This window comes from Protopterus annectens, chromosome 10.part0, assembly GCF_019279795.1.
Source record: "Protopterus annectens isolate FY-2018-M chromosome 10.part0, PAN1.0, whole genome shotgun sequence".
In the NCBI taxonomy this organism is placed as follows: Eukaryota; Metazoa; Chordata; order Ceratodontiformes; family Protopteridae; genus Protopterus; species Protopterus annectens.
The window spans coordinates 252585389-252599633 of NC_056744.1; the positions used below are offsets into that span (position 1 = coordinate 252585389).

General features: G+C 38.2%; 1 long non-coding RNA gene across 1 annotated transcript in view; it reads left to right on the forward strand.

Moving 5' to 3' along the window:
- LOC122812783 overlaps nucleotides 1–14245 on the forward strand; it is an 81978-nt gene that overhangs the window by 12890 nt on the left and 54843 nt on the right. Inside the window, exon 2 of the long non-coding RNA XR_006366560.1 lies at nucleotides 9452–9595. This is a non-coding gene — a long non-coding RNA (uncharacterized LOC122812783). The remainder of the gene's footprint in view (nucleotides 1–9451; nucleotides 9596–14245) is intronic.

A 14245-nucleotide genomic window follows, 5' to 3' on the forward strand; every position in this document is an offset into this window, starting at 1 on the left:
ACCTAACAGTTACCTTCCAATTTCCAGTATATATATTTCCAGGCTACATCAGTAGGCACCCCTCAAACTAAGGCCAAGTGTCAGACTAACCTTCCAATTTCATGTATTTAATTTCTCCTTGCTTGGCACTGCTGCTCTCTGCTTAACATTGTGCAAATGTGGTTGACATTGTTGCTCAGGTTTGCACACCATCAGTAAATGTGATAACTGGAATTGTCAGGAAAGCATCAGTTTTCATTGGTCTAGTTCAACTGGTAGACATTACTGGCATTAGAGGGGGAAGGAGTTGGATTAGGGCACAGATGTGGGGTATCCAGGAGTTTAAAATATTTATTGGACTCCTGATAAAGCACCATAGCTAAAGGCTTCTGCAGGGGGACTATTCTGGCTCCCAGTACAAGTCTGAGGCATGGAATAGTTTGGCTCAGGGTGTATTCAGTGCTACTGCTATCCCATGCACTGGAGAGCAATGTAGGCATTATTTTAATGAACTATACAGGTGAAAAAGGGATACTCTCAACCGTTGGTTGGAGGAATTTGAGACTGCAAACATCTCACAGCTGTGTTAGTATGACAATAAGAGAGTACTTGTAAGACCTAGAAAGCTAAATATAAGCAAGACAGTTATGCATTATGCTCTTCTGTTCTTTTCTGTTCTTTCCCCATATTCATTGAAGTGTGAGTTCAATCATCAAGCTCATGTTGCTCAACTGGAGAGACTGAAGGAAGCAAGTGGTACGTATGCAGCAGAAGAGATCTGTTATTGTAACATTAAAAGTTAAAGACAGCTTTTTTGGCCTTTCATAAAGTTGTATCAAATTGAGCATGCATATCCCAACTGTAAAAGCAAGTATGCATGCATTAGTCTGTAGCACAAACCAGGTGTAACAGCCCAATATTAGATTGTAGTCAGAGGTTTCAAGTTCAAATACCACAATTCACAACTATACAATACTGTTATTTCTTCACAAATATTTGCATTAAATTAAAAGCTCTATACCAGTGGCAAAAATGCCCTGCTGTAAACTGTAATATGTATAATTGTATGTATACTTAAATGTAATTCTTCAGATAAAAGAGTTGTATAATTGTATTAATGCCTTGTATGTCACATATGTACTAATTTTATCTTATTTTTTTCTCTCACCCCCCAACCCTTATCTCTCTTTTTTTATTTTTTATTATGTGCCGTCAAAATGTCTCCATGTTATACATGTTTACCACATCACTATATGCTACACAGCACAGAGAGGTAGGCCAGCTCCATTGGATCAGCCTGTCCCCACTCCTCTGGCTCCTGGACCGGTGCCCAACACATCTGTGAGCCAACCTGGCAGAACTGCCTCTACTGCTCCTGCATTACCTGCACCCTCAGGTGGTACTGCTGTGGAAGCTGGTACAGTGGTACCCTCTGGAAGCAGTGGTGGAGATGGTGATTTCATCACCTGCAGGTGGTTGCCAAGGATGGTATGTAGGGTCATGCACCACACCATTGGTGTACTCTTATTCAGGATGGAAAGACTGCTCTCTCTCATGGTCCATAGAAAGAGGAGGAGACATCAAGCACTTCAACTACCACCAGTGTAATGGGACAGTGATAACAGTCCAGTGGGTGAGAACTCGATTCTCACCTTCTCCAAGCTTGATATCCATGCTCCTGTATTGTCCCCTCCCTCACCCCAATCATGGTGTCCTTCAACCTTTTGTGACCATCCCCATCCCTTTTGCTTGTCTTGTTTGTCTTGTATATTTGCCACTTGACCCACACATACCTATGTCCCTTACCCAACAGTCCTTTCTTATTGAATAAAAAAAAAATGGGCACCTGTCCCACACACAAAAAAAAAAAAAAGTACCATACATAGCTGTCCATTTCACATATGTGTCTTCTTGACATATTTGAATCAGTCCACTTGGGCTATACAACATGATTGCATAGTTGTCACCTCTTTATGGAGGTGACAGTCCAAATTAATTTAATATTCTGCACGTTTTATTTTCAGTTTGCATTATTAAAGAAATGGATAGCTATGGTTATTTTCTACCTCCATCTTGCACATTCCTGCATTGCCTTCCCTTTGTTCTTCCTCCTCTTGCTTCCCATTTCACCACTTTCCTATCTACCCCATTTTAACACCTTTAATCTGGTCAAAAATAGAATCACATACAAAACACAAAAGTAACAGAAAAAAAATCAATGCATCCCCTCACTTTTTGGGCTTCATGTTTGCAAGGAGTTTCACATCACACAACAATGCATAGAGACTATGAGTGGCATTAAAATGCTGCAGTTACCTCTATGCAATGCCAGTTAACCCAGCTGCTCCATGCCAACACACAGCAAAACGTACTATAAAGAATTCATGTCATTGCATTATCAATGTTTATTTAAAAGTCTTTAACAGTATTGGATTCACCTGCATTTGAACCCAGTATTGTATGGGTTCAGAAAAACATGTCAGTAAATTTACACCTGCTGCCACATAGTCAGTTAAACAGCAGGTGTGTTTCACAGGCTCAGTCCTAACTTTTAGACTTTTTACAATGTGGCTTACATTTGAGTGCTGCTTAACTATGCACAGACATAAAAAATATTTAAAATGTGTGTCTTGCATGCGCAAACAATTTGCCAACCGTAGCACAACTCCACTGCTCGCTGGGCTATGGAAAAGTAAATATTATTATGTATTATTGCTGTTTACTATCTATTTCCTGTCTATGACATGAAATTACATGTAAAACATGAAATACTGAAGGCCCTAACAATATGTTGCATATTGTCAATATAGGCATGTGTTGCATCCCCCCAAGCTCTGCATTCCTGGTGTCTCAGTACTTTTTCCACACATATATCACCTACACTACAGAAATTAATATAAAATGTTGTGTGATATGCAATGCCTCAGCCTGGTAACATGCAGAACTGGAACTATTGACCCATAAGCCTAAAAAGCCATATCTGCAAGGTTAGGGAAGGAATAAGGATGGACCCACAATGACATAGGTGACCTTCAACACACTTGACCCAACCCATTTTGGTTTTGTCAAAGGTAGATCTTGCTTATTAAACCTAGTGGACTTATTTGATACTAACCCCAAAGACCTAAATGAGGGATAATAGGACACACCATCTATAATAATTTATCCCAGGCCTTTAACACTGTCCTCTATTCAGGTATCATAGAGAAAATCTCCCATCTGGGAATTAACCCATATATTAGAGGATGGATAGCCAAATGGCTCACCAACAGAAGAACACTGTCAAAGTTAGGACTGCAGCTCCATCACTAGATCAATTACCAGTGGAACACCACAAGGATCTATGGTATGCCCTCAACTGTTTGGAAACAATTTATCTAAAGTCCAGGAAAAGGTTGATGGCCTGTGGCTTACCAGGTTTGCAGATGACTATCAACTTGATGCAGTCATATAGAGTCCCCCGATTATGTCAACATATTACATAAGGGGCTGACACAGACAAATGACTGTTGCCAAACTCATGGACAGAACCTTAAAGCAAAAATGCCTCATTGTATCCTTTGGCAATGAAGTACCCCTACTAATTATGATTTAAATAGCACCCGTCTAAGCTCAAGTGCAGTGTTGTGAGACTTGGTAACACACGTTGATAGCAACCTACACTTCAATCACTATGTGTCCGTAGTGGTGAGGCAGGCATTCTACAATGCACACCTCATAAAAAGGCCATCACATCCAAAAACTGGGAGGTCATAACTCTGCTGTACTCCACCCTTATCAGACAACTAATTGAGTATAATACTCCTTTCTGTCTGTACCTCATCAGACATCTGCAGCAAATGGAGAAAAAACAAAGGTTTGTGACCATGACAATCTAGGGCCTCCAAAACATACATGGAAAGACTGAAAGACCTGTCACAGTACTCCGTATCATACAGACTGCTGAGACGTGACCTATGCCAGCCTGACCTTCACAGCAGTTTCAGACCCTGCCCTATTGGAAATGCTGGGCATCTGCAAATCAAATGGGACAAGAATAATTTGCTCCAGGGATCTCAACCTAGCCTGTGACATAAACAGAACATACTGAATAGACAGATATATGCCCCAGCAATTGCCACTCCTTTGTAATAGGCTTCCACTGCATGTGAAGCAGTGCTCCTTAATCAAACTATTCAAGTGCAACCTTGACAACTAGATGGGTGATTGTAAATTCACCCTTCAGGTGGCACCTATGTCCCTCATGGACAGAGCCAGCTGGTGCTGATCCCAAAATCATCTCTGTTAACAACAACCATCTAATTATACTCAATAAAGGTACTTGTGTTTTTACACTGCTAGGCATGCAAATGTTCTAGGGCCATTAGGCTAGTAACCATCTATGAGCCTATGAAGCTATGAACCTATGCAGGCTTCCCAACATCTTCTTTCCAACATGCTGATGTCATCCACTAAAAGTTGACCTCCAGTCTTATACAAGTCAGACTTATGCCATGGTGCTTGGGTAAATCACTGAGTTCTGTAGTCTGTTTATTTAGATAGGTAGAGGTTCTGATCTTACTGTGGTCAACTGTGTGCTTCTCTAGCCAGAAGAGCAGAAGTGTGCATCCAACAGTTATCACTCAAATCCCATGGATTGACAGTATTTTGATACTTGCACATGTCTATACATCCATTAGATGCAAGCCTCCGAACATCTTCTCTCCAGCATGCCCTTCTAATGTCATCTACTATAAGCTGATCTGCAGTCTTGTAAACGTCAGACTTGTGTTGTGGCACTTGAGTGAAGTACTGAGTTCTGTAGTCTGTGCATTTAGATAGGTAGGGGTTCTGTTCTCACTACAGTCAACTGGGGGTGCATACGTTTGTGCTCTTGCTTAACATTATAGAGAACCTTCTACACCACATGTGGGATACTGTTATTACCATATTTTTCTCAACAGACACTGATGATGTCATCAACTATAAGGTGTTATCTGAGACACTCTAGGTCAGACTTGAGCTGTGGAGCTTGGCTTAAATACAGAGATCTGTGGTCTGTGCACTTAGATAGGCAGGGTTCTAGTCTCACAACAGCCAACTGAGTGTGTTTGTATTTGTGCTCATGCTTGACATTGCAGAGAGTATTATACACCACCGTGTGGGCACTGTTATTACCATATTCTCCTCAACACACACTGCTGATGTCATCAGCTATATCTGATTTGTGGATATGCACTAATTTCAACAGAACAGGGTCAGAGACTGCCTGGAGGTCAGACAGAAGTCAACTCGTCCTATACAATACAGATTACAGTGACATGGCTTTCAGTCTATCCACATACATCATGCCATGGTTTGTAGGACCTGTGTTTTCATGGTATGAAACCTGGTGGTCTGTCCAGCTGCTGCATGTGTTTGGTGATGTACATTCAAAAGAGAGCATTATACTCTATTAGTGTTCTGATGAGGTTTGAGTACAGTGCTGTCATACAGTCCTAAGATCTGAATATGATGGCATGACTTATGATATGCACAACACAGGTTTTCAATACCAGTGAAGGCACTTGGTGGTCAAAGTTCAGATTGCTATCTACATGTGATCCTAGTGCTTGCATCACTGGGTTTCGGCATAGCAGAACTGTTGTCAATGCTGCAATTAGCATGGAATTCTACTTTTCAAAAGGACAAAATAAAGACACATTTCTGCATTTATTTGTAGATCATGTGGCTTTGTCACCAATCATGTGTCTGTGATAGGACATCCTGTTGTATGCTATCATCTTTTGACTCAATGATTGTACCCAATTTGCAAGAGTCATGAAGCTTGGTAAGCCAAAGGCCATATACTTTAGATTGAACTGTCAAGAAATAGATTCAAAATAGTAAAGGGCCAAGCACAGATTCCTGGGGTATACCAATGGTGACAGCTCTACTGGTATAGGTTGATTCACCAGGTTTTACAGTATGTGTTCTGTCAGTGAGATAGCTGGTTATGCATCTAGTAAAGTAAGGGCTAATCCCCAGCTGGGAGAGTTTCTCAATGATACCTGCATGGGGGTGATGTCAAAATCCAGGCTGGATCAACATAGACAATGTGCATGGCCGTAGCTTCATCCAGGCCTATCACAAAGAATCAATGGGCTGTGACAACATCACAGATCACCTATGGCATGACTCAGCACATGCACCTTATTGATATTGTTGAATAAACACTTCTACACACCCTCTACATGTCTATGTTCCAGTAGAAGGGTGTACATCAACATGCATCCATCTGAGATGGGGGGGGACCTGATGTATGCATGTAGAGACACATCCTGAAACTCCTCATCTATGAGGTAGACCAACATCTCATCATGGACCTTTTCTAAATGGACACTAGTAATATCCCAGCTGTGTGCAACAGACCTGTGTGAGCTGTTAGTGCTGCATCCTGTCTGTTACATCTGATAGATGTCCTCTAAGAGGTCATTGAGGGCATGCACGATGACAACAGCATCATCCTTCCAAATCCACAATGAGGTATTCAATCAGCACTGCCAGATGTGGCTATAAATATATATATATATATATATATATATATATATATATATATATATATATATATATATATATATATATATATCACCAAGTGGGGAGACCAGTGGATCACATACATGGCTTCTAACTATGTTGACATGTGTGAAATGACATATATCTCAGGTCTACTGATCAGGTCCATACTTCAGGGTTGTCTGCTAGGGCCTTTCCTGTGTATTATTTAAGTGATGGGCATCACAGATGACATACACATCGAATGTCCAAACAGCTGCATGAAGGACTATAGATCATGGGCAATCATTGACTCCAATTATAATATTATTATAATACATACAGTATCAACACACACTAAAGATTGCTGCCACAGCCATGACAATACCTGCAATGACAAGAAGATATGGGGGGATGTGATACATCAGGAGAACAAGCACATAACCTAAGTATAATGTGGATATTACAACCTATAATCAGAACAATAGGTATGTGACTTGTATCCTAGGGTACATGGTAAGTGGAACATCCATCAGCATGTGGTCACAGTGCTGACTACTCCTTTTTATGTAATAAAACTATCGAGTTTGTGAAGGACATGCACATCAGAGGCCATAATACCTCCATAGTTCCTAGCTTTCATCACACCAATAACTGAGCACAACGCACCCTTCTTCATGTACATTCATACACATCTTCCAGTGATGTGTAACTGACATGTACCACCTTTGTCACAGTGAGCTGTCACATAGCTTATTAGCCATACCTAGGTATTCTTTTTGTGGCACAAACATTACTGTCTGATGGTGTGAACCCCCATCAAGTTGTTACACCAGATGCATGAGTGCTACCCATTCTAGTAATGCATGCAGTACATACAAAGATGTTTGACAACATTCATGACATAGGTAACATTCATAACAGTGAGAATTGGGATATATATATATATATATATATATATATATATATATATATATATATATATATATATATATATATATATATATATATATATATGCTACGCACACCAGCCAAATAGCCTGTACTGATCATAATGTCACATACAGGTATAGCAGTGTCCCTAACACCTCCAGCAGATGTTACAGTGCCAGGACAGTGGGCATGATTACCCTCATAGAGTGTGGATGTATCATACTAGCTATACAAGTGTGTTTGTGCAGAATCATCTCTGATCACTCTAAATCATGTATGTTATGTCAGAGGTATGGGATTACTGGTGGTATTATTTTGATATTGTCCCTGATTGAGGTTGCTTCTTTTAATGCTGTCTATGAGCCTTTACCTGTGTCCCAGTTGCTGGAGACCTCTGATGAGATTACACTCATATTCAGGCAAATCGCTTTGCACAGCTTCACAATATGCACCCTACCCCAATTGTATGTCAGATCCCTGATAGATGTCATCTGCATTATTCACACAAGGATGATTATCTCAAACAGACATCTTTCCCATTGTTATGTCACCTTGTGTGACAGTCACATAATACACATTTTCACTGTGCAATCCCTACTGTACCGCACATATATGTGATTGGTATTGCTGCTACAACCATCTTCTATTGACATGACCTCATCTGCTGTACATTATGTCGTTTCACCTGTCCTCTTTCCCTGTGTTCATTCCTACCATTCATCTGCATGTCTATATTCAATAAACACACCTTCCCTGATTGTTTACTTTACATAGCAGTCCATGTACCCTTAAAGTTCTTTTACACAACTTCAGTACAAAATACCAGGAATGGGGTTTCACAATACTCTGCACTGTAGATACACTGTAGTGTGTTTGGCCATATGCTTAACATTCATATCTCCCAACCATCCAGATTTTCACAAAATGTCCAGATGTGTTCCTTATCAAGTTTGTGGCTTTCTGCCATATTACTGGGATGATTTCAGGACTGATGTGACTCAATATTACATACATTTGAGTTTCAAACTTCAAACCCTTCAGAGGATGTACCTTAACACAATCCCCTGGTTATTCTAGAACATTTCTATAGTGCAAGTATGTCAAATATGTCCCAGTTTCTGTTTCCTTGCCCCCCCCCCATTATGTAGGCATTTGTCCAGATGTCTTGCACTAAGAGATTGAGAGATATCTGTGAAGCCCTGGTGTTCATTGGGGCATTCTGCGATCATTGTGGCATTCAGCGCAAAGCTGCGGACCATCAGTGCTCTGATTTAAACAAGAGTGCTATCCATGTTTGCTTACATGATTTCCTGTTGCCAGCCATGAAACCTCACTTATTTACATTTAAACTCAGTGCACGGCATGAATATGCAATGAGTGCTGCTGCTCACTGTGCGGCACAACCCACACATGTAAGCTCCATATAGGCTTTGCTTGAAGCCTACACAGAGTTTATTGAATCTCAGGGTTTGTCTGTCAGGGAGTGGGTTTTGATACCATCAATGGATAAGAAGATGTTTTGGAAAATATGAGTAGAATTGAAGGCTGCCCTATGACTCTGTTTAAGGAGTACCAGGAGTCTGTCTGTGGATTTACTCAAGGTGTACCAGAAGGGTAATTGTGGATGTATTTGGGAATTTTAAGACCAATTGTCCAGAGTGCAATGACAAGTCTATGAACTATAGGGGATACTGTGTTTCACCAAGAGATGTTAACAGTATTCTGACAAATATAGAACTGAACTGTAACTGAAAGTGTGTTAAATAAAAGCATGAATTTTAAAGAAACTTTGCTTTGACTTTTTCAATGTGAAAGAACGTCTCCAATGTATTGTATTTGCTATAATAATGGTTTCACTGGATACATTTGGATAATTTATACTAAATTAAATTATCACAGCCTACAAGTGTAAAACTGTTTTGCATTAATTATCTTACCTGAAAGGAAAGAAAGCAGTATCTGTTTCCTTGACTTTTCAACCAAAGATTATTTAAGCTCAGTTGTGTATCACTCTGTCTTTGTGTAGAGCCATTCAGCTTCTTCCGGCTAAGGTCATGACACCTAATACCAACTGGGAATGTCAGCTTTACTGAGTGACTACTGGATGAGCATTATCTGCAGTTTCAGATTCTGCTACTATATGTGGAACAGACAGGATATAGATTGACAGGTAAAATATTAATTTATAGTAATATATATATATATATATATATATATATATATATATATATATATATATATATATATATATATTATATATATATATATATATATATATATATATATATATATATGTATAAAACATTATGTATGTACCTTTACATTTAGTTTTAGTGCCAGCAAATTCCAAAAGTATGACCGTTAAATTAATTTAGGTAGATTTACCTTTTCACCCTGCTCACTGAATACATGTTTTTTCTGCTTCTAGATTTTAATTTATAGTATTTGCTAGAAGATTAATGCACAGGACTGATTGCACTGTATTTTCAGTACTAGCTGAAGACTATGACTGATTAATCAGAAAGTACAAAAAGAGATAAAATGGTTAAAATGAGAAATAAATCAGTGAGAAAAAAAACAGCATTGTTCATCAAAGTGATGGGGCATAAGTAATTGTTTACAAAATACTAAGAATATAATCATTGTAATACTTGATATAAATAAATACATATGAAAGAAGTTTTAACCTTTCAAATAAATCCTCAATAGTAATTTGACTTACTGCACTTTATTAACACAGAAAATGTGTATTGCTGTAAAATAGTGTAGGAGACAACAATGAATTACATCCTACTGTGCCACTCCTAATTTGTTCTTAAAATAATTTCTACATTTCATATGAAGTATGCTGCCCTACCATTAAATAAGAGATATATCTAGCAACTTTTTTCGTTTCGTATATTGCCCTTAGCATGAAATTTAGACCTAAGTCATTAATACTACTTTCACTGGGCTGGTCATTATCTATATAATTTTTCTAACTGCCAGAGATATAAAATGGGCAAAAATGTGCCAAGTCAAATTTTTCAACAGTATTGAAGCAGCAGTTCGATGAAAGACAGTTCATCAATATTTTATATGACTCTCATCTATTTTACTGTTAAGATGTAGTGCTGCCACAATACTGCGGAGTTGCTGAAACAAATTTGGGATGAATAAAATGTCCAGAAATGTAACTAGTTTCTGATTAAGAGGATGCTATTTTTTTCTTGCTTTCATCTACAGCTTTAAGGTATCAGAAGACATGTAGTGAAATGCAATTGATAAGTGACTGCCAATATAACAGAAACTGTACTGACTTGGCTTTATGCATTTATGAAATGTAGGCTCTGTTCTTCAGTTTATAGCACATTCACTGCTGTCTAAGAGCAGTGTATAGAAGGCTATTCAAGCTACCCTGATAAGCAGGTATTCATCAGGAAATCAGTAAGTGATTACACGTTTGACATCATACAAGCTGCTTCCTGCAAGTGGAGATGTTGGGGGTGGCAGAAGTTCCATTCCACAAACCCTTTCCAATTTCACAGAAATACTTTCTCTGTCCTCAGTCATTCAGTAAACTGTCTCCTAAAACAATTAGTAAAAGGTCACGCAGGAAAAACAACTGGGTAAAAAATACAAAAAGAAAAATCTAGCAAAGCTAGACTTTCCACTGTGTGATACCTTAAACCTCTTATATTAGAGGCAACATGGGATATATGCAAATTACCCTTTAAAGATATCATGTGTTTCAGCTAAAACAGGGCTGCTTTCTATATAACATATAAAGTTGCAAAAGACTGAACCTACTATTTATTTATGTCAGTATTTACCTATTTATTTTATTTTTAGTGTGTTGACCAAGCTATATATTTTTAGGCAAAACATAAGAAAATACATACTATATAACCAAATATGGCAATGATCCAATAAAACATGTAGAAGGAATGTGACAGTGATGATAATGCACAATGATTGGCTGACAGTTTTCATGGTATTTTTTTAATTAAGAAAACATAATGTATCAAAACTGAAAAGGCTCCCTAGTAAAATTTAACCATCTACAAGGTCTTGCAAAATACCCCGAAGTACTAGAATCTAAAAGAGGGTGATATTAACTTTGGGAAAAGTGGGGGACTGTCTAAGGAGCTGCACAAGTCAAGAACTTTTGTACACTATAAATGGATTTTCAATCCATTCATCCAAGATCAGCTTGACATAATATGAATCATGTTATGCCAACTTTAAGAAAAAATTAGAACAATATCTGAATACATACAATTATTCTGGATTTAGATAATGTGGTTAATAATTTCCCTCATTAGGAGTTCCAAGTCAAAGGATAATAATGCCTCTCATTTTCAAATTTACATTAATACATTAATCTATGTCCACAACAGTGCAATACTGTTTCTAATCACATAGACAAGTTGGATTTAGTATTCAACTCTTGTTCATGACTGTTCAGTTATATATGTGCAAACCATTTAAGTCCATAACTTGTTTCTAGTACTTCAGTGCAAACACTGTATGTATTAATGCACAATTACAGATCAGGTGGATTGAACATATACATATCATTTATATTATATGTCTAACTGTGGCTATCTGTACAATTATGGTTATACAATCAAACGTTTATTCTCTGAACCACTCAACTCTTTAATGTGTAGATGTAACTAATGAGCATGTCTGACAAGTGCTCAGTGGCAATGAGCACTCTGGACAGTAATGAGTGCAAAAATAGAGCTGTGCCCAGCCTGCCCTATGGCAAATGGTTTAAGTTCATGTCCAGAATACAGGTGAGCCTGGGTTCTATACTGGCACACTCTAACTTTTATTAAAACTGTTCCACTCAATTTTTACAAATAAAGGACAATATACAACTAATTATACATAACAATAACTATGCATAGCAGTTGGATATAATATGAATTATATGTGTGACTGAGTTTATACTGAAAATTATGTTTCCGTACATGTGCTGTGGTAGCGTTGTCACCTCACAGTAAGATGCTGTCCGGTTCGATTCTCAGCTAGAGCGTCTTCTGCATGGAGACGTGCGTGAATGGGCGTACCTTAGTTGAAGGTTGTGCGTCAGGCCTGGCAAGCCAGTACGTAAAAATCAACTGCCAATCATTAGCGGACCGGAGTTCCGCTGTGGCGACCCCTAACCGGGAAAAGCCGGAAGACACAAACAAACAAACTTAAAAGTGTCTTTTCTGCCCTCGGATGGACTTCATACTTGAATGATAGTGATGTACATGTGAACGTATAAACCAGGACCTGATCAAGTCACACACACATATACATGGTTAACCATTCACTCTTTAATGTCTCTATATAATTAATGAGCTTGACTGACAAACACTGCTTCTGTTACAAGGAGGTACAAAACACGTATGTGGAAGAATATATATTATCTGTTTTACATAGGTTTGAATCCTACATTGCACATTTATATTTATCAGTGTGTAAAGCCACACAAAAATGTGTTGGGTCATAAAATTTATACATCCTGATACATGTCTGAAAAGTTAAGTCATCTAATAGGTACAGTAGCATCCAACCCATGAACTAATATTATCTGTCACATTACCCTTTTTTATTCATAAAATGCTTTTCTCTCTGTTTGGTATTGCTGCTCCCTGCTTAACATCACACAAATGCAGTTGACATCGGTGTGTGGGTTTGCATACTGACCATTAAAAGCAATACCGCAAATTGGTGGGAAAACACTTAACTGTTGCTGTATGACTTGTGTGGACATGGCAGGAACTAGAAAAGAAGTTGCCCAATTTAGGGCTCAGAGATGGGGTGGAGAGGAGTCCAGAATATTCACTGGACTCCTTGAAAAGTGCCACAGCCATAGGCTATTGCAGGGAGAATATACTGGGTCTCAATACAAATCAAGGCTTTGAATAGTCTGCCCAAGGCTGTCTCCAGTATGACTGGCATTCTGTGCACTGGAGAGCAAAGCAGGCACCACTACAATGACCTGAAAAGGCACAAGCAGGCACAACTTAACCACTGGCTGGATGAGTTTAAGACTACTGACATCCCACACTTGTGTAAGTATACAGGTAAAGATGCTTTAAATTATAGTCAGAGCTGGAGATAGGTAAGACTGGTATGCATAATGCTCTTCTCTTTTTCTCTCCTCTTTATTTTACTGCTGTTCAGGAGAATGCAGAAAACAGGAAAGTCCATGCTAAACATTTAAGAAGAATAACAGAAGCAAAGGGCATGTATGCAGCACAAAATTATTAGTTTATTAAAAGTATTGCTCTTCTGTATGTCAGCAGTAAATTAAGCATGCATATGTTTACTGTAAAATCAAGCATGCATGTTTCATTCTGTAGTTGAAGGTAATTGTAGGAGTCAATTATAATAGTGTGTTCAGATGTTGTGGATTCAAATCCCACAGGTAACAAATACAGTGTAAAATAATTAAAAATTATTAAATATTAATTTCAACAAAATTGTCATATATACATTGTTGTTAACTTAATCTGTATTATTTCTAAAAGCATATGTGCAATATATGCATATTGCAAGAATTACTTGGAACAATTCTCAGTTCTAGTTGTAGTTTTTGAAAAAGTATAGTTAATGTAAAAGCAAAAATATATTACTATTATAGTAATTTATTGTATATGACATTTGATAGTTCTAATTATTTTCTTATTTTTTTTGTCTTACCCCAGCCCTTATCTCTTTTATTTTTATATGTGTGATCACAACATTCTGATGTCATAAATGTCTGACAACTGACAAAATGATTTCCAGCACAGAGTGGTAGGCCAACCACTCCAGCTCAGCCTGCCACCCCTATGGTGCC